General features: G+C 39.4%; 1 protein-coding gene and 1 pseudogene across 1 annotated transcript in view; one reads left to right on the forward strand and one right to left on the reverse strand.

Moving 5' to 3' along the window:
* Positions 1–21784, forward strand: part of LOC148935313 (uncharacterized) — a 343230-nt gene that overhangs the window by 174973 nt on the left and 146473 nt on the right. The gene's annotated exons all lie outside the window — the stretch shown is intronic.
* Positions 18975–20840, reverse strand: LOC148935324 (uncharacterized; annotated as a pseudogene).

The raw sequence follows: 21784 nt of genomic DNA on the forward strand, positions 1-21784 counted from the left end.
ATAGACACGGTCTCGTGAAGTACTAGCGCGTACACTTGGCCACGAGCTACAACCGTATCTCTTGATGTCATATTTTATTATTGATTCACAAGGGGCCTGTCAAAACTGTCCGGAACCGATTTGATTCTCCTTGAAATATATTATTAAACACAAAAATCTAAGAGACACGTATTTTTTTATATCTGCCAAATTTGAATTTTAAGGAGTGAAACAATCCTTCAAAGGCTAACGTATATATTTGATTCCCATCAATTATCAACGAAACGGCCAAACATATAAAAAAATGTTTTAGACAAAACTTTTATAACTTTTCTTATGTATTTTATAACTATGTATTTAGATTTTTGAAAAATTGAATATTTTTCAAACCCCACTTCCCATTATTATTTTTATGTATTATAATTTAAATTTTTTTTAAGAATAAAGTTGAAGGAAATTGTATACCAAATTCAACCGTATAATAAAATTATTTTACAAAATCTTTCAGAAATAATCTGAAAATGTCGCTATATATTGTTATACATTGTTTGTGCTTTTATGTAGCACTTGTGTGGTAAAACTGTGTTTCTGATTTATGTATTACAAATAATAATGGTAAATATGTAGAAAAACGGAGCCCTGATCTAATGATCTTGACTTTGACATATATTGTCAGGGTTACTACTCTGAATGATCTTGAGAAGGTTTTAGATGGCGGTCACTGTTCGTTAAAAAATTATTAATAAAAAAGTAAAGGATAAAGTGAACAATTTATTCATCAGTAAGTAACACACAATTAGTTATTTCCATAATATTATTATTAAATAAATACATTAATCACGATATAGTGAATAGAAATGAGCCATAATATTAAAAAAATGTATCAATACGTTCGAGAAATCTATGTGTGTTGCGTTATGTATAATTACTTTGGACAAAAACACAAATTCTCTGCTTTAAAAGCTGCTTAAAAACAAAAATCATTTTCTTATATAAAATAGATTTATATTTTAAATCAGAAAATTTATGTTATAAGGCAGAGAATTTGTGTTTTTAAAACAAAAAAAAGTTTGCTATTTAAACTTTATATATTTTTTTTTATATGGATTGAAGTTTAAATCCAAAATACACATTATTTCTTTAAAATACACACTATAACTGTAACTGTAACTGTCCCTGCTCAGTCGGAGTAGGCGATGTGGAAGCGGGGACGTGGATCGGAAGAAATGCTCGTCAAATGCCGGGGTTCGGAAAAGAATCGCAGACACTCAAGTTTAATTAGTTAAAACAAGATAAATAAATTTATTTTTAAAAATGTTCTAAGCTAACTTAAGACAAAAGATGTTTGTCTTTCGAAGCGTGACGCTGCTCGTATATGTTTCTTTATAATTTGTGATATTCGCAGCGCGGTCGGATATCGAATGCGTACGCGTATACTCGCGGGATAGCGCGTGGGTCAGATACGCAGCGCGTTGCTAGACCCCGCGTCAAGCCCGCGTTGCCAAGCGCTCGAACGCACAAGTTGTTAGGCAATCACAGACGCTTTCACGATGTGTTTTCATGTGTTTTCGCTTGACACGCGTATGTCGAGGGAAAAATCCGAGAACACTCTGAGAATAAAAGGAAACGAGAATACTGAGAACGCTTGATATTCTGCAGAAGAAAAGTCCGAGAACACTCTGATTTTTTGGATAGGAAGAGAACGAGAATACTGAGAATGCTCGGTATTCCACAGAAGAAAAAGACCGAGAACATTCCTACTTTTCGGATAAGAAAAGAACGAGAATACTGAGAACACTTGGTATTCAGAACGAGAAAATTCTCGCGTCGTTCGAATCGGATCGGTGTATCGGAAACAGACAGGTCGGATGATTGGACAGGATTCGTTATTTTTTGTCGAATTCGTCGGGCTTATATATCCGATTTTTATCTGCATGTCAAAACGCGATTTGTTAAATTGTTCTGCAAAACAACTGATCTGTCACGCCGTCGGCGCGTGACAGATCAGCCTCGCGCGCGCATGACATTCGGTCATGTTCGGGCATGTTCGGACGGCCCCGGCGATGTGGGCCGCATAGCGCATGTTTAGTAACGGAGCATTACATATGCTCCGTTACATTATTACACACACGACTACGTCGTTGTCGTCCAAATTTCTATGAATTTAAAAAAATATGTTACAAATATTTTATAACGCATAATTTAATTAATTTATTAATTATGATTAATAAAATTAACTCATGAGTTAAATAAACATAACTGTCATGAATTTCACGTATATTTCCGAATTTTTGTATATACTTCTTTTAATGTGAAAGGTAAAATATTGTGCAAAATTTTTTCTGATATAGCATTTAAATACGCGAAATTAATCAGTATCATTCGTTTATGATGAATTATTGATGAAGACTAAGAAACTGCGAAATGATTGCAGAAATATGTGGAAAGGTTGCGGAAGAGTTGCGAAAGGGGTACAAAGATATGCGGAAAGATTGTGGAAAAGTTACGGAATGGTCGCGAAGATGTGCGAAAATTGTGAGAAAGTTGCGCCATGGTTGTAGCAATATTTAAAAAGGTTGCGGAAAAGTTACGGAAAGATTATAAGAGAGTTGTGGAATGGTTGCGAAGATGTGCGGAAAAATTGCGGAAAGATTGCGGAAGTGTTGCGAAAGAGGTGCAAAGATATCGGAAAGATGTTGTAGAAGAGTTGTGGAATGGTTGCGGAAGAGTTGCAGAAGAGGTGCAAAAATAGGTGCGGAAAGATTGTGGAAGAGTTACGGATTGCGGAGTGGTCGCAAAAATATGCGGAATGATTATGGAAGAGAAGTTGCAGAAGAAGTGCGATAATATGCAGAAAGATTGTGGAAGACTATCGCGATGGTTACGGAATAGTTGCGAAAACATTGCGGAAGAGTTGGTTACGGAATGGTTGCGGAAACGTTGCGAAACGAGTGCGAACATAAGTGGGAAGATTGTGAGAAAGTTGCGGAATGTTTGCGGAGATATGTGGAAAGGTTGCAGAAAAGTTACAGAAAGATTATGAGAGAGTTGCGGAATGGTCGCGGAAATATGCGAAATGATTACGGAAGAGAAGTTGTGGAAGAAGTGCGATGATATGCGGAAAGATTGTGGAAGAGTATTGCAATGGTTGCGGAATAATTGTGGAATAGTTGCAAAGATATGCGGAAAGGTTACAAAAAAGTTGCGGAATGGTTGCGGAAAGGTTGAAAAAGAGTTGCGAAAGAGATACTAGTATGCAGAAGGATTGTTGCGAAGTGGTTGGAGAATAGTTGCGGAATGGTTGTAAAGATATGCAGAAAGATTGCGGAGATATGCGGAAAAATTACGGGAGAGTTGCGGAATGATTGCGGAAGTATGCGGAAATGTGTGAAAGAATTACGGAAGTTGCTGAGATGCTGCGGAATGGTTGCAGAGATATGCGAAAAAGATGCGGAATGTTGCAAATATATACGGAAGAGTGCATAAATATACGGAAAGGTTGTGGAAGAGATGCGGAATGGTTGCTTAGAAATTGCATAATGGATTGCAAAAAGTGATATGCAAAAAGATTACGAGAGAATTGTATAATGGTTGAGGTGATATTCGGAAAGTTTGTGAGAGAATTGCGGAATGATTGCGAATGTAGTTATAGAAAAGTTATAGAAGAATTGTAAAAGTGCTGCAAAGTTATACGGAAAAATTGTGAAACAAATACGGAGATATACGGAAAGGTTGCGGAAAGAGACAAAATATACAGAGAGACTACGGAATGAACGTGAAATTATATAATATTCATATATCGCGCCGAGGACTTGATCTCTAGCACTGCCGCTTCAGTGGCGAAAATTGCAATCGTAGCCCACGGCGACGATAATGACAATAATGATGATGTTTCTTAAAAGTAAATTTCTAGGTCTTTGAATCGGACTTTGAATCATAATATCTCCGCGCATATGACACGGAGAGGAAAACTAAAAACACTTTTATTATGTAATTTGAACCTAAGCTATCGATTGTGCCTTTTCAGAAATTGATCGGTTCAATCGTTACTGAGATCTGATAATATTGATGATTAGCAACTCGTCGGCTCGCGTAAAGAGACACGACTGGTCTCGCGCTCGTGAAGCGATGCCATGACCATGTCTGTCGATATTTAAAGGAGAATCAAATCGGTTCCGGACAGTTGTGACAGGTCCCTTGTCAGATATTGAGGAAGGTCATTACGTAAGTATATAACGATACGCTCGAACGATCCCCCCCCCTCCCCGTAATTAGATCCTTCGCGATCTCATCGGCAGATTTGCGTAAAATAACCGGCGTGAAGAATTTACGTGAACAGCGCGTGTATCATAATAGTCCGCGCATTAGACCATTGCCGTTAACCCCGCTACCAACCGCTGAACGTGTTCGCGAAGTCGCCGAGCTCGTTCGGCGATATTCAAAGATCTTTCGGCAGAATCATCCCCGGTGGAATCAGCCCTAGAATCTGCGTTCGATCGACCTGTTATCCGGTTCTTCCCGATTTATGGCCGACTCGAATAAATTAATTGACTCTGACAGGTGGTTTTGACTTGTTCCCGAGATAGCAACCAGTCCAGTATTGATCTCGATGAATACCTATATCAGTAAGCGATCCTAGGGCACCACTTAGAAAGCCAGAAGCTTCTGGCAGATCGCTCCTGTCTTCGAGGCACGCAAGCTTTCTCTTAAGCTAAGGCGCTTCTTAGCTTGGCCCCCGAAGCAGGCTCTTGCGTGCAAAATCCATCGTTATTGATGACAGAGCAGGGAACTTCCTGTCTTCAAGCCGCAGCAAAATCTAAATCCCGATTCTGAACCCAAAATTCATCCCAAAAAGGCTTCGACGCAAGGTGACAATTAATAAGCCGATCGGCAACGCGACAAACATCGCGTGCGACGAAATCCCCCCGTGTCGCGCGCTCACGATCGTGACGTGCCGAATTCTCGGAAAGTCGCGAGTCAAACTATTACGATTCTCAAAATTCGCGAGTATTTTCCACGAACAACAAGAGATTCCGAGATAAAAACTGAAAATAACACATAACCGGTTACATATTGTTGTACATATTGTTAATAGCGACCAAATTAAGATTGTAAAAATCTAGTCTAGTAGTTATAAATAATTTCCTAGTTTAAGAATATGCTTGTACGTAGTTCACACAAAATCTCTATTTTATTTCTCTATCGAAACTCTCTCTCTTCCTGGCAATCCGACTGACGCTATCCCGCGAGCCGTAAGAGCGAGCCGAAGATAGTATAGCACGATATCGCACGGTATGCACGGTATGGTACGGTATGATATAGTATAGTACGGCATGATACAGCATAATACGGTATGATATGATATGATACGGTATGATACGATATAGTATGGTATGGTATAGTATAGTATAATATATAGATAGTATAGTATAGTAGAGTAGTATAGTAGTAGTATAGTATAGAGTAGTATAGTATAGTAGAGTATAGATAGTATAGTAGAGTATAATATATAGATTAATTAATATAGAAAATTTATTAAGATAAACGTTGAATGAGAACTTGCCTGATTGCAAACCCTTCTCCTGATTGCCAGTGTGGTGGATTAACTGGAACATCTTCATATTCGTTACACACATCTTCATCGTCCTCAGGAAATCCATCGCGGAATAAAAGTGCAAGATTATGTAGCACTGAACATGCTACTACAATAATTGTAGAGCATAATAATTTCGTGCTGAGTCCTCTTAATAGACCAGGAAATCGTCATTTCTATACATCATACGTTCTTTTTACAATTTATCTCGTTTTTCCATAAATAATATTGTACCTAAAATATAACATTTAGTGTTTATTTTTTTAATATACAATTTTTGTAAATAAAACAAACACACTTAAAAAAAAATAAATATATATATATATATATATATATATATATATAAATTGAAAGAAAATTTGTTCGCTATAAAAGATAAATGACATAATAAAATGGCGTGTAAATATATACATATATATATTATATATATATATTTACACGCCATTTTATTATAGCATTTATCTTTTATAGCGAATAAATTTTCTTTCAATTTCTCAATTTTTGTAAATAAAATAGATATGTGTACACACACACACACACCACACACACACACACACACACACATACACACAGGATATATAAGATATATAAGATATATATATATATATATATATCATATAAGATATATATATATATATATATATACCTGTGTGTGTGTGTGTGTGTGTGTGTGTGTGTGTGTGTGTGTGTGTGTGTGTGTGTGTGTATCCTATATACGAGGATAGTCTGAAAAGATTTGAGCCTTAACATGAAGATGACGTTACTCGTCAAAATCATTCTAGTACTACAATAGTATATGCTTTGAAAGACTTTTGTGAAAATTTCAGCCATTTTGGACGCTCAGTTGTTGTTTGAAAGTCGTTTGTGTCAGTCGATGTCAGTGTTTTTGTAAAAATGGAAAAAATTGATTATCGTGCCGTGATTAAATTCTTACATTTGAAAGGCAATACGCCTGCGCAAATTAAAATCGAGTTGGACGCTATTTACTGTGCCCCATCATTTGCCATAAAAAGATGGGCAGCTGAATTTAAACGTGGTCGTACCAGCTTGGCTCATGATAAGCGTTCGGAACGGCCAAAAACTGCGACCACTGCTGATAACATCGAAAATGTTCACCAAATGGACGACCGTCGAATCAAGGTTAGACAGATAGCAGAGGCTATGGGCATATTGAAAGAACGCGTTTGTCATATATTCACTGAAGAATTGGATATGCGCAAGCTATCCGCGCGTTGGGTGCCGCGCTTGCTCACTTTGGATCAAAAATGAATTCGAATGAATATTTCCAAGGTCCTGTTGGAACGGTTCAAGCGAAACGAGTCAGATTTTTTGCGTCGATTCATAACTGTAGATGAAACTTGGATCCACCACTACACTCCAGAGACAAAAGGACAGTCAAAACAGTGGACTGCAAAGAGTGAACCTGCTCCGAAAAAGGTGAAGACGGTTCCATCAGCTGGGAAGGTAATGACGATTGTTTTTTGGGATAGTTACGGAATTGTGTGTATCGACTATCTTGACTATCTTGACTATCTTGAAAAAGGTAAAATAACGGGAGCGTATTATGCATCATTACTTGATAAGCTGAAGGCAGAAATTGCAAAAAAAACGGCCGCATTTGAAGAAGAAGAAAGTGCTGTTCCATCAAGACAACGCACCTGCTCACACTTCAGCGATCGCCATAGCCAAAATTCACGAACTGCACTTCGAATTGGTTGACTACCCACCGTATTCACCAGATCTGGCCCCCAGCGACTTTTTCCTGTTTCTTAAGCTTAATGTTTGGAGGACAGAGATTTTCATCGAACGAGGAGGTCATTGTATACGTAAACGCCTATTTTGCGGAGCAAGACGCCAACTACTATTTGGAGGGGTTAAAAAGGTTAGAGTATCGATGGGAAAAGTGTTCGACTTAAAAGGAGATTATGTTGAAAAATAAAACTATATTTGACCGAAAAAATACTTGTTTCTCTGTTAGGCTCAAAACTTTTCACTACCCTCGTACATAGCGGATTTAGAGAAGGTGTTTCGTAAGGGACAAGTGGGAGATCTGATAATCAATAAAGAGAAGATATGAAGTCTTGCATATGCAGATGACATCATATTGATGGCGAGGAAGGCTAACGATATGAGGGAAATAATAAATAGATTTTCAAGTTTTTTAGGGAAAAAAGAATTAATTCTCAGTGTAGGAAAATAAAAAATGATGACGTTTAAAAAAGAGGATGGAAGGAGGAAAAAAGAATTGTGGCTCTAAAACGGAACAGAGATTGAGGAAGTCGATTATTTTAAATATCTAGGTTACACGTTACAAAGTAATAATAGCGCGGATGGACATATCAAAGACACATATAAAAAAGCTATATGTGCAATGAAGCAAGTTTGAGGGATAGGAAATTCGCCGCAGATTTCAAAAGAAAAATATGGATGTTTGACTATTTAGGGAAGATATAATAATGTATGGGCCAGAAATCTGAGATTGGAAAGAATACGAAATAAGATAGATAATAGAGAAAAATGTCAGAATAAATTTATAAAATGAGGAGTAGATTGGAATACACCGGAATATATAGTTAGAGAAGAAATAAAAAGACAACTGTTAAGGATAGAATCAAGTAAAAGAACGATTAAATTTGAAGAAAAAATTAGAGAGAATTCGGATAATAAAATATTGATAGAGTGCTTTAGAGAAATAGAGAGAAACAGCGAAAATAAGAGGAGATGGGAGTCGGAAAGAGAAATATATTTTCGAAGGAACGGAATGTCGGGAAGAGAAGTTAAAAACTTTAGAGGTTCTAAGCATACTAACGGCAAGGGAAGTACAAAAATAAATACAACATAACAAATTCCAGGATTCGAAATATGGGAAAAGACATAAAGAATTATGTACGTTAGGGATACCCGATTATTTAAGGAAAGGTAGTCATAAAGATTTTTAAAGAATAATTGCGAGATTTAGATACAGAAACGAAGAATTAAGTAATACATACTGGCGTGAATAGGATAAGAACATATGTAAGCTGTACTGAGATTGAAACATTAGAACATTTGGCGACAAAATGTATAATAGAGATAAGAAATTACACAAGAATAAGTCAACTGCTAAAAAAAGGGGAGGAAGGAATCAGTTCGATGAAAAAAAATCGTACAGAAAAATAAGAAAATGGGCAGATAGCAAAGTCAGAAAAAGATTTAATCAAAGTTACTAAGCTTAAGAAAATATTTATGTATCATGTTATTACGTCTTAGATTTGTATATTGTTATGTAAGATCGATGTAGAATCCTTTCAAAGCCGAAAGGTAAGAAATATATATATATATATATATATATATATATATATATATATATATATATATATCTCATAAAGGACTTTTTGACTCAATTTAGTCTGCTCTATCTATAAAAAAAAATAGTCTCCATTGCTCTGGGATACTATATATAATATATATATATATATATATATATATATATACATATATAGGGTGTCCCAGAGCAATGGGAACTATTTTCGTGTGTAGATAGAGCGGGTTAAATTGAGTCGAAAAGTCTTTTACCATTTTGCAATTTACGCAATAGTTAACGATTATTAATTTTTAAAAATCACCGTATTAGTTCGGCATATTAGCTAGACGCGCGAGGATACGGAAAAGCCGTGAAATGACAACTTTCCTTTTAATAAAAACTTGAGAACTTTATTAATAACGAAACAATTACAACATCACGGACATTAATAACGAAACAATTACAACACCGCGCACCGAGGACGGACACCGCCGTGTCCGTCCGCCACTGATCTCCGCGAAACAACCACACACATGAAATAGCGCGTAAAACCAAACATCCAACGCACGCATGCACGCACGCGCGCGCGCGCGCGCGCGCGCGCCACCCCCCCCCCCACACACACACACACACACACACACACACACACCAGGTTCACTGAGGCTGGCAAAACGCGGAATGAAACGTCGATAACAAGACGCCATGCCTAAGAAACGACGAATATTGTGTGGCACTGGGTAATCCGGGTAAAAGATTCGGTCGGACCTTCTCAGGATCGATCATCACCCTGTCGCTTCCCACGATAAATCCCAAATATCGGACCTGCGAATGGCAAAATTCGCACTTTTCCGGGTTGATAGTAAAGCCAATCAACGAAACTCTAGCTAGTACCCGCTTTAACCACTCTAAATGCATTTCAAACGTGGGTGTTGCGACCACAATATCATCTAAATACGCAAAGGCATACGGTTTCATCTCCGACCCGATAATTTTGTCTAACAGGCGTTGAAAGATCGCGGACGCTCTTGTTAACCCATATGGCATCTTTTTAAATTGATAAAAGATTGATTAAAACTCCGGAACGCAGTGATTTCCCGACTATCTTTTGCTAATAGTATTTGAAAGTACGTCTGACTAAGATCAATCATGGAAATATATCGCGCGTCTCGTAACTTGTCTAAAATTCCGTTCATATTCGGTAACGGGTAGGCATCCTTTTTCGAGATGCTTTAACCTTTCTAAAATCAAGACAAAAACGGTATTTTCCGTTCGACTTCCTCACCATGACAATCGGATTCGACCACTCGCTAAAAGACGGTTCGATTATATCGGCATCTAACATTTTATCAATCTCCTCGCGAATAGCTTCCTGCACTTTCGGAGAGACCAGATAGCAGCGTTGTCTTATCGGCCCACGTCAACTTTATGTTCCATAAGGAAGTAATGCCAGAACTTGCAACTTTCGGCGGGTATTTTCGAGAAACTCTTGTAATCATTTCGACTGATTCGGCGTTAACTCGGCTAAACCGCAACATACTCGATCGGCTTTTCTGTATCAAAACGATATCTAAACGATATCTAAATCTCGATTCGCTTGAAAAGACGTCGAGACTTACCGAAAGCGCACAGAAGATCTTCCCACGATACAGTCAGGCTCGGCAATAGATACATGGAAATCTCACGTTTACGACCCTTCAACGACATCGGTACTTCGACTTCTTCCGTAATGTCAACGATCTGTCCATTTGCCGTTTTAATACGAAAACTTCGATCACGCATAATCAACAACCTTAAGTTTTTCACTACGCGAATTCCGTCCTACCCCAAAATCATACGGCTTGATCCGGAATCCATCAAAGCTATCAAAAAGTATCTTCTCACACGTACCCGTAAATAATGTAACGGTCAATTTAGGCTTCAAATGTAACGTATGAATAAGTAACATCTTCCGGTAAAATCGCGGTATGGGTCCTATTCGCGGGAGTGAGGTTCGCAGGGACCTGTCTTAATGACCCGCTCCTCTGTTTCCCGAACATTTCGAACACGTATTCACGGTCGCATCCCGTCGGCCACAACGATAATAATAAGTAGGCGCGGCTGTCGATACTCTCGCGCAATGTGTCCGGATCCATTGCAATTTCAGCACCGCACGCCAGCAAAGGATCACAGTAGTGGTTTCCGGCGGTGACAAAAACGGATTGGTTTCGTGTAAAATCGTGGACTCGATCGCCTCGGTACATGCTTCGCATCCCTCTTCTAGACAGGGAATCCTTTCGAGCTGACGACGACGAAAACCCGACAGCGGCGACAAAGGTGAGTCCGCGCGAAACTCGATGCGGCGCGCGATATACTAATTCCAGCAAAAAAAAGCTGGATCAAGCGGAGTTCGATATCGTCTCGCGCCATCGTAGCTAACTTCGACGCAAACAGTCATCCTCTCTAATATCGCAAAATCACGAAACATATCTCGCGAAACGGCAATTTGTAATCGAGGCAACATATTTCGATGCGCATAATTGATGACATTTTTCTGTTAAATTCCATGGAGAGCTCAGATGATCGAACAAAGCTTGCATGCAGGTCAAATAATCAGCGACAAGCTCGCCCTCCCTCTGAGTGCGACGCATAATCTCGTAACGCGAACGGAAAATCGGGATCGCCGAATCGCGCCTTCCATGTCGTCACGAAATCCTCCCAACTATGCCACTCCACGCGTCTGACTCGAAACCAGCATAACGCTGTACCCGATAAAAAGAACGGTAGGCACTTGAGCAAGTCGGCAACCGGAATAAGCGAACGTCCCTTCTCAATTCTGATTAAAAATGCTTCCGCGTCTCCGTGTTCCTGAAAATTTTAAATTTTACTTATGTAATATCTCGTAGATTTCGGCCGCCGAAACTCGCAGGCTTCCACGCATGCTCATCACGTCACGGTGAGACGTCAATCCTCCCCGTGGAGACGATGATACTATTCTTTCACGCATAACCTCCGTTCCAATCGGCGCGGGATGTATCTCCAGGTCGCGGATACACAAGCTATCTGGCTTGTCCGGTGAATGCGGAAGATGTAAATGTCTCTCCTCCGTCGCGTCGGTTCGAGTAGAAATCGCGTGCGGACCGCATATTTCCGCTAGCTCATATCGCAGAAGTCGATCATGCAGTTCAATTATTTCCCCCTCAGCATCCTGTCCTCTGCTCGACAATTCAACGCGTAATTGCTCTAGAGGCAGTCAATAGCTTCATGAAAATCGAGAATGTCTTTCTGACATTTTCGTAAATCGAAACTATTCGCTTTATAAGACGGCAGCAACAATAACACGCACGATAAATACGGCAGTCAAATATAAGGGCGCGAGGCACTCGAAAGATTTCCCTAATTCTAATATTTTCAATTTGTTAAGGCTAATCAGCACGAAAATAATACAACGAAAGTCCGAAAAAGTTAATAGTATTTTTACTTTGTATCAAATAACGTGTAGTCTAGTCTAGTATGCAGGATATTCGTTTTCTCTTAACTCCGCCAAATTTTATATGTTGCAGCAATAATTAATTTCAAATCTTGGTAATATGTAAAGAAGAATTAGTTTTCCAGAGGTTATGAAATATATCAGATGTACTATATAATTGTCTCTATATCTATATTCATCATTTCGTGTAATGAATAATAGTGTAAGTGTTTTACTTAAAAATAGTTATTCAAAACTCTATATGAATAGTATAATAGTATAATCGTGGATCTCGTTTTGCCCCTAAGCATCGGGATGATGGTATCGTGAATCTCGCATATGTGGAAACGCGTCTTTTTCCCGATAGCACACATTACCTGATAAGTATGTTATCGGGAAGAGACGCGTTCTTTTCCCGATAACACACATGTAAAATTCGGCAGAGTTAGGAAAAAACGAATATTCCGCGTACTAGAATAGACTGCACATACTTTTGACTGCATATTACTTCATATAAAATAAAAAATATTATTAATCGCAGTGATAACAATAGTACATTGAATATGTCAACTTCAAAATAGCCAATCTAGACCGTGATCTGGATGGTGATCAAATGGAATTGTGACCAAACGGGACTGTAGTCAATCGGGACGGTGGTCAATCGGGATGGTGATCAATCGGGAGGGTGATCAATCGGGACGGTGGTCAAACAGAATTGTGGCCAAACGGGATTGTGGTCAATCGAAATGGTAGTCAAATGGAATTGTGACCAAACGGGACTGTGGTCAATCGAGATGGTGGTCAATCGGGATAGTGGTCAATCGAGATGGTGGTCAATCGGGACGGTGATCAAATGGGATTGTAGCCAAACGGAACTGTGGTCAATCGGGATGGTGGTCAATCGGGACGGTGATCAAACGGAATTGTGGTCAATCGGGACTGTGGTCAATCGGGATGGTGGTCAATTGGGACTCAATATTAACGTGGTCAAATAGGACGCTCCCATAACCGTCGGTGGTGTCAACAATACAAAAAAAAGAAACGGTCGCGCGAGGTCGATACGGCTAATGTGTATCATGTCGACGAGACACGACGGAATTTCACACGTTAAATTAAAAAAATCTTTAAATTTCACAGCACTCGCGAGCACCGAATTTCTAAATACACTTCATTTTACGGTCCCTTCACTCGCCACGCAAAATATGTTAAAAGAGAATATTAGTTAATAAGGACACACAGCAATAATATGCAATCAAAATAAGCAATAACTTTCAAATAAATAATATTTAGAAACAATAGTTAAAAATATTAGTGAAAATTATTAGCTACCAGCACCAAACATTCAGCATTAATCGATTCAAGAAGGCAACAAACAAATTAATGTGTGGTCGCGCAATTACAAGCCGAAACGAATCTGTACGTTACTCTATTTCCTTCTTTCTCGTTCTCGTTAAATAATCGGTATTGACAACGTGGCCCTACGTTGGGCACCAAAATTTGTGACCGCCGTCTCTGAGGTCTCGTGAAGGTACTTTAACAATAGGTTGGGCGCCAGGCACGAGCACATGCCACTCACTCCAAATGAAAAAAATCGCAAAATTTGTCTTACGCAATTTCATCCAAATTCACGGACGCGAACATTGATCCGATAGCTCGGTTATAGATGATAGAGGAGTTCACGGAACGGGGCACGAGAGAGAAGGAATGAATAAAAGAAATTATGCAAGAATTAAGGATAGACAAGAATTAACAATGCAAATGGCTTTAATTTCGGCCTGAAATATTACTTACTTATCTCAATTATCTCTTCAAAATGCAGTAACAACTCACACATCTCGAATCTCGCAATGACAATGAATCACACAAAGAGATTTGTAAATTAAACAAAATATAACGACGGTACGGTATATCACGTAGACAGACACGCGGCAAAGATATTTTGGAAACGATGCTTTCGCCTGATGGTGTTCAATCTCACATTTAACAAGTTAACTTTATTACACCGAGTACTTTAATACGACGCAAAACGACACATGATATCTCACTCTCACGATATAATTCTACACGTGACAACCATACATGAAGGTGCATACGACATTATTTAGATTTTCGAAAGCGACGAGGACGAGAGAAAAACGGCCTATAAGGGCTCGATAATAATATCGTGAGGAATGACATGTGGCCGGCCCGCCGACAACGACACAAGAAAGAATCTCCGTGGTCACGGGAAACCCTTTCCCTTCGAAATTTCGCGAGTCATCCCTCGTGCGATCCCACCGATTTATTGATGAAATTGATGACTTTACAGAATTTTATACAGTTCGCTTCACCAGACGGCAACACTCTCTCGATCCTCCTTATCTGTCCACTCTCGGCAGCTGGCTCCTGCGTTCACTATCTCGCATCACTTATCGGAAAGTGAATCCTTCCGAATTCTCGCGACATGGCCACAGTCATCATCCCCTGTCTTGGTATGGATTAGCGCTGCGACGCGATTAACTTCGATTTAACCGATAAATCTTCTGTTCGTGCGTAGGCTCTAGATGTTTGCGCCTTCTTCGACCTCGTGGGAGAGGCAGCGATCTCTTATTTCTGGCTAAACTTCTGTTCCTTGAGGATTCATCCACTATTCAATTCCTTCGGCGAGAGATGGCTATCTTCCCTAATTCGATTACGTGTCCTCTACTCCTTCAGCCAGCCTTCCTCGATGCGAGTCTCCTCGCAATCTTGCGAGGAGTGGCGCCTCTCCTTTTGACCGCTCCATCGTCTCTGCGTTTCTGTGGTCGGCATCATTGTCCCTGTAACATTATTTAAGGCAACGGGAACTTTGCGTATAAAAAATCGGCAATTATTTGGGGTAATACGACGTATTTCGTCCTCGCATCTAGCGGCGGTATCCTCTTCGCATCCTGTTCGTCGCTGTTGATCGTCAAGAGGCATGCAGTCGCACATTAATCGTTTTGCAGTAGTCGTCAATTTCGTCAACTTAATATAATCAAGTGAAAATACACAACAGGAGCGATAATAACAAGGACGGGAACAAAAGATTCACGCAATTACGTGGGTGGCTTGCGCCACCTGAGTTTCGCCCACGTTCTCTCCCCTTAAACAGGTGGACGTAGGACCCAATAATCTCTGAATCGGCCATTCCCTCATTTTTGTGACGGACAATCTGAAGATGCCACGTCACAATATATATATATATATATATATATATATATATATATATATATATATTGGCGCCTCGAGACTACCCGTCACAAGGTAACTATTCCGATTCGGAGTATTTCTGGGTCCTGCGTTCACCCGTTTGAAGAGCGAGAGCACAAACGAACTACGAGTAACGCGAGCTGCGCGCGTAATTGCGCGAATTTCCTTACCTTTTTCCATTCTTTTCTTCTATCGTTTTCGAATTTGGTTTCCTCGATACTACACTGTACTGCCAAGATTGACGAATACCGCGAGATTTGTATACCGCCGCCTGCCAAGACGACCAACGACAACCAACGACGGGTGCGCAGAGGATGCTGCCAGATGCAAGGAATTATTAGGTCGTATTATCTTAAATAATTGCCGGATTTCTTTCTCTGTACAAGTTCCCGTATTGTAGTGCGACGTTTTATAGAAGTTGAGAGGCTGACCATACAACGCCATACAACGCGGGGATCGAAGGGCGATTGAGAGGGAAGACGCCACGCGGCGCTTCTCACGAGATAGCGAGGAGACATAGAGGAAAGCAAGCCAAAGAATACGAGGACGAGTAATCGAGTCGGGAGAGACAGTTATCGGAAGGACTGATATACCAAGAGAAGATCCTCGGAAGTCGCAAGCTCGGTCAAATAAAGGATCGCCGCCTTCGAATCTCCCGCGGGATCAGCGAAGTGCGAGTCATCTAGGATTCACGCCAAAATCTAAAGGATTTAGCGACTGATAGCGCCGCGGTGCTGATCGATACGCAAAGAGGATGACGACCACCACGGTGTCGCGAGAGTTCGCGAGGATCGAACAGAACTCTTTTCCGAGAGTGAGTGGACGCAAGAACCAAGAATCAAGAGGAGAGTTATCGAGACACAGGATCGAGGAAAGGGTTGCCGACTGGTGAGGCGAACGTTATTATTGTAAAGTCGTCAATTTCACCCGCGGATCAGAGGTATCGCGCGGGGCTGGCTTGAAGAGATTTTTGCGGGGAAAGTGTTCTCCGGTCGCGAAAGGATTGCGCCATCGCCATTGTCCACCCGGCGAGCCGGTCACGTGCTTACCTCGTGATAATTGTCGAGTCGTTTGTGATATTTTTCTCTCGCCTCTCGTTACGGAAAGCCCAAATAATTGTAGTCTTTGTACGATTTTCTTTTTGTATGATTGCCGCGCGTAGAATTACGTTTGTAAAAATGAGATAAACTGTCGTTTGCGGATTGTATAAAATCACATATTGCGAATAAAATCTGTGTTTTGTGTGAGCTCGAGCCATCAGGCGAAAGCGTCGTACCGAGAATACCGTTTCCGTGAATATTTCCGGGTTATATATCGCACCGTCGTATTACTTGTTCAGTGTAAGAATTTTTTATATGGTTCTTTGTCGTTATGAAATTCGAGACTCTTCGAAATGTATCGCGTTATCAGCGAACAATCGAGATAAGGAAATGTAATGACTCGAGTCGAAATTAAGGGCATCCGTATTGTTCTCTTAGTTAATTCTTGTTGCATCATTTTTGATTCCTTCTCTCTCGCGCCCCGTCCAGCAACCCCTCCTCTAACATCAAATCGAGCTGCCGGACTATCATCTAGTGTATGCGAATTTGAACTTTGTTGTGCAAGACCAACAGAAAGACTTGCGATTTTTTTCCTTGCATGATTGACGCTCGTGCCTGGCACCCAACATTTAGTTATTTACGTTACGAGAGACCGTTTTCAAGGGCGGCGGTCACAATACATATAGGATAATCCAGGTTACCCAAAGGAGTCGGCATATACGTATTCCTCGTGAAAAACTGAATCGAAAATGTCAATGGTATAATGTTGTGATATCAACAGTTTTCAAATGGTAGACTCAATCAATTCACCGTTAATTCTCGCAGTCTGTCAGTATCGAGCATTGTCGAGCAGTTAAGAAATATCGAACAGCAATATAAGTAAAGAAAGATCTTGGTCATTTGAAAAAGATATATAATATATTTTATGTATATTTTATAATTATAAATTAATTATTGATATATGTCTTAATTTTTATATTAACATGTAACATAGCAATTATGATTAACTCTTTATCGGAAGCCTTCGAAAATATTCAATCAGAGAAGAATTCGCGTCATCAGATGCGGCGCAATCAAGCGACCGACCGGATGGATACTACTAAACGGCACGATGCCGAACGAATATTGCATACTAAGTTCTATGAAATTTCTACTAATATCTACTGCTGTATTCTTAAATTGTGTCCAATTTGACTTTCTCGCGCTTGGAAATGATGAATCTGTGATGATCTGTACATTTTTACTCTTCGACTAACATTTTCTTTTTGTAAATTGACTTTATTAACATACATTTATTATAATTGTTATTAAAATTTATAAAAATAATTTTTTTATTCTTTAACTATTGTAATTTGTGTCATTCGATTATGTTTTTATATTGGCGATCTGATTTGCTTTTACACTTTCTTTTAGGCTCGATACACACTATCAGTCCGCTCTTGGTCCGCTCACGGTCCGCTCATGGTCTGATCATAATCCTTGAATATTCAAATCGCTCACGGTCCAGTGACGCGATCCGCTTTTGTGATCCGATCCCAGATGATCAGTATAGTTTCGATCTTCGTCCTATCAGGTTCATAATTTTTGCTCGAAGAAATGACACTATTTTCCGATAAAGAGTTAATTATAATTGTTATTACAATTTAATATAAAAATTAAGAAGTATATCAATAATTAGTTTATAATTATAAAATATATGTAAAATATATCTTTTTCAAATGACCAAGATTTTTCTTTACTCATATTGCTGTTCGATATTTTTTAACACTGCTCGACAATGCTCGATACTGACAGACTGCGAGAATTAACGGTGAATTGATTGAGTCGTCTGTTTGCATTATTGGTACGGATCTGGATAAGTTCGATCAAGCTCCGGTAAAATATTCTTTCGAAGGATCGTTGCTGGAACGAGAGCGGAGCGAGACCGAAATCCATAGTGTAGATACGTACGTTATAAACAATGGAATAATATTTGATCGGACATGAGCGGACCGAGAGCGGAACGAGAACGGACCAATAATGTGTATCGAGCCTTACTCATAATGATTCTTGGTTTTTATTTAAATCTATACAAAAACTATATAGCGGCGTATCGTGGTTTCTGTAGTAAATTTGGACTTAAAAAGGTTTTAAGCGAAACTCTACACAGATTTATTATTTTTCTCTCTTTATTTTACATTTTACATTTTATACTTTACATTTTATATTTATTTATCTATTTTGTTTTAATATGTTTTATATTGAATCAAAATATTAATCAAAATATTTTCTGCGTTTGAATTATTTATTATTTCGGTTGAAGAAGACTAACAATAAGTAAAGTCGAAACGTCTCAAATTTAAAATTTTGATTACTAAATAAGCAAGTATGCATAAAAGTGTATTGTTATTACAAATTACATTTTAAACAATGTTTCAAAAATTTTCACAATACATGTTCGAAACAGCCGCCATCCATTTCAATACATTTCAATACAAAGCTGAGCACGTTTAATAAAATTCTCTCTTGATTGTTGTACCATTTCAGGCATGGTAATTGCAAGCGCTTCATGAATTTGATTACTGAGTTCCTGGAGAGTGTTTATAGGCATGCAATACACATATTTCTTTATTGTTCCTCATAAGAAAAAATCAAGCGGAATTAAATCTAGTGGCCATGCTCGAGGACCTCCGCGGCCAATCTATATATTATATTAAGATATTTTTTATTTAGAATTCACCGTATGCACCTTGCATTGTGTGAAGGTGCTTTATCGTGTTAATACCACTCGTCGCTCCTCCAATGGTATATCCTCAAGTAATTCGGGTAATTCTTCAAAAAGAAAATTACTATAAATTTCATCGTCAATTCTCGCAAGAAGTTGGAATGGTCCAATCTGCACAAAATAATGATATACTTAAATATTTTTGAAAATAAAATTATAACGACACCCGACTCACCCCCCCTCAATTACTAACAATTTAATATTATGTGAACAATTGTTAACAGTATTAAGGGTCCCCGACCGATCAACCGTCGGGGCGCCGACACGGCGATCCTTCCGCGATCCCACCGTCGAGAAAAGCCCGTCGAACAGCGGACGCGGCAAACCGGTGATCACGCGGCTTCACGTGCGCGCCGCGTGAGACAATAGACACACGGTGGCCACCACCGCCGGCCCCGCTACCGACCGCGCCACCGAACATCCTCGCGGAATTCCCGAGCGCGTTCGGCGAATTATCGCGGGGATTCCGACGAGACATCCCCCGGAAACTACCCCGACCCGAGTCCGGCCGACCCGTTCCCGACGAAACCCGACCGATGGTCGGCTCGGGTATATTAAGCGAGTCCGGGAGATAAACGAGACCGATTCCCAGCGAGACAGTTACCAGTCCGACACTGCTCTCGATATTCCGAATCCTCTCCAGAAAAAGCGATCTAGGGTGCTACCTATCGTGCCAGGAGCTTCTGGCCGATCGCTCCTCTAATATCCACCAGCGCACAAGTACTCACAGGTTGAGGAGCTTCTCAACCTGGGCTCCACAAAGAAAGCCCTTGTGCACATATTCCTTTGACGATCGAGAAGCAGGGAGCTTCCTGCATTCAAGCCGTCATAAGCCTTACACACAGCTGATCCGTCATATCAACACTCGCAGCTGATCCGTCAAAACAAGTCGGCCGAAATCCCCGCGCACCGTCGCGCCCGCGCCGCGCCTATCGAAGAATGCGACGAAATTCGGAGAACCGACCGCGAGCAAAAGCGATTGTATATAATACGTGGAAACCGCGCGTCTTTTCGCCGTACCAACGGCGAAATACCTGTAAATACTGTAAATACAAAAACAGCCAGTCGGCATTGTAAATATAAACCTAGAAATACCAAAAGACATGATATTTTATTTCTCGTACCGAATCCTGACAAAACCGATCGACGCTATCCTGCAAAACCGAGCGACGCGGAGATAGAGACGTTTTAAAATATAAAAATCTAGTCATTGAAAGCAAGTAAATATGCATTGCTACATTACATTGAAGGCGTTAGAACGTTGAAATACGTATTTTATTGCATCCAATACTTCAATTTTTAATATAACAAAGTAAAAGAGGAAGTACATTTATGATTATTAAAAATAATACTCACCACAGAATTCTTTTATATGCCAGCCCATAAGTTAATGCTGAATTTGTGTTGATAACTTTTAATTACACATGCGGATTTTCATTCGCGTAGAAGTGAAAGTTATGTGTATTAAAAATCTCTTCTCTCGTAAACATCGATTCGTCGGTGAACAATATGTTTTTCGCAAAATGGAGATTTTAATAGATTCAATGGACTCAATTTAAGAATAGAGCAGTAATTGTTAATAGAAACTTCACGAAACTTAGTTTGCGATGCAATATTCGTTCGACACCGTGCCGTTTAGCAATATCCATTCGGCCAGTTGCGCCGCAACGACGGCGCGATTTCTTCGCTCTGTGGTTGGACATTTTCAAAGGCTTACCATTTGAAAACTGTTGATATCACAACATTTTACTGTTGACATTTTCTACTTAGTTTTTCATGAGGAATACGTACATGCCGGCTGATTGTATCATTTTGGCATTAACATATGAGGTAAATAAAGATTGTAATGAACTTTTTGACAGCTATCACATGGTACAATATGTCGTTATTAAACAGATATTTGGCGATGTTATATTGCGATATTAATTGTGTAATATACAAATAAGTTCCGAAACAGAAATAATTTCTTAATGTCATTGTATATTAAGAATGTCATTGAATATTTCTGTGATATTCTCGATGTAAGAGGATCCTGATGTGAAACCTTTACCACTTGTCATATCACCATGTCTGAACACACGAAATATCAGTTCTGTTATTAGTGAACTTTAATCGCCAATAATTTAAAAACTATTATAGCCTTGACATTTTCGTATTAATATTTTCATCTTAGAATGTTCCAAAGAATCTGCTCTTAAAAGGAAATACGGTGATTTTGGGATACCTTGTATATATATATATATATATATTGTTGTTGTCGAATGATCCGCTCGCTTTGGTCCTTGAGTAATGTTGTGAAAATCGTTCCTTGCCAACGCGCCGTTATTTATGTTTATCGATCGATGGAGTTGATTTGACGAAGATTTGTGCGGGACGGTTTTGAGAAGCTTAAAGATTGTAAAATGAACTGTGCAATAATTGTTGAACTTATTATAGTTCTCTCTTTGTAAACGGCCTCTATTTATTTTCG

Source organism: Pogonomyrmex barbatus, unplaced genomic scaffold (genome assembly GCF_055798465.1).
Source record: "Pogonomyrmex barbatus isolate J1 unplaced genomic scaffold, ASM5579846v1 scaffold5, whole genome shotgun sequence".
Taxonomy (NCBI): domain Eukaryota; kingdom Metazoa; phylum Arthropoda; class Insecta; order Hymenoptera; family Formicidae; genus Pogonomyrmex; species Pogonomyrmex barbatus.